This window comes from Chrysochloris asiatica, unplaced genomic scaffold (genome assembly GCF_000296735.1).
Source record: "Chrysochloris asiatica unplaced genomic scaffold, ChrAsi1.0 scaffold00003, whole genome shotgun sequence".
In the NCBI taxonomy this organism is placed as follows: Eukaryota; Metazoa; Chordata; class Mammalia; order Afrosoricida; family Chrysochloridae; genus Chrysochloris; species Chrysochloris asiatica.
Window position 1 is genome coordinate 26089455 of NW_006408521.1, and position 636 is coordinate 26090090.

The 636-nt window shown below is 50.0% G+C and overlaps 1 protein-coding gene and 1 pseudogene across 1 annotated transcript in view; one reads left to right on the forward strand and one right to left on the reverse strand.

Annotated features, from left to right (window-relative positions):
* The window catches only part of ENTPD7 (ectonucleoside triphosphate diphosphohydrolase 7), a 67249-nt gene that overhangs the window by 46870 nt on the left and 19743 nt on the right, over window positions 1-636 (forward strand). The window lies entirely within an intron of this gene.
* LOC102822363 overlaps window positions 1-636 on the reverse strand; it is an 8835-nt pseudogene that overhangs the window by 3531 nt on the left and 4668 nt on the right.

The window sequence follows — 636 nt, forward strand, 5'->3', positions numbered from 1 at the left end:
TGTTTCATTCTGCTGTGCATGGGGTCGCTGTGAGTCGGTTCCGACTCGATGGCACCTGACAACAACATTGCTTCTCTTGGCGTCTTCCCCATCAGCCACCTTGGTCCCAGGAGCCTCCCCATTTTCCTTCACTGAAAGAGCTTCTAGCTTCTCAGCCACGGTTTTAGCATTGTCATTTTTACCCGAGCCTTTCTTTTCTCGCTCTTTCCTGCACTCTTCAGACTTTGTTTTGAATTTCTATGCATTTTCAGCATTGAGGAAGTGGATGGCCAGCAGCCCTGGTTTGGGCCACGCATCAGCGAAGTTAGGTGGGTCAGGTCCAGGCTCAGTCGCTGCCCACATTCAGCTTTAGCTCCATCAGTGATGTGATGTAGTGTTTGGTGCCTATCTTCAGGGTCTTGTCCCTACGCATGAGATAGCAGATGCTCCCTTTCTCCTTATGCCTCAGGAGGTTCATGTTGCCTGTGCCTCGCTCCTTCCATTCGGGGAGATCATTTTCTGAGGCAAAACAGTATAACGTTGCCCACATTTAAAAAGTTCCTCTTAGGAACAAACAAGATGGCGGATCGGGTGGAAGTACAGTAAGGAGCTCCATCAGCAACAACACAGAATATGGGACCAAGCAGGGGATGGTCC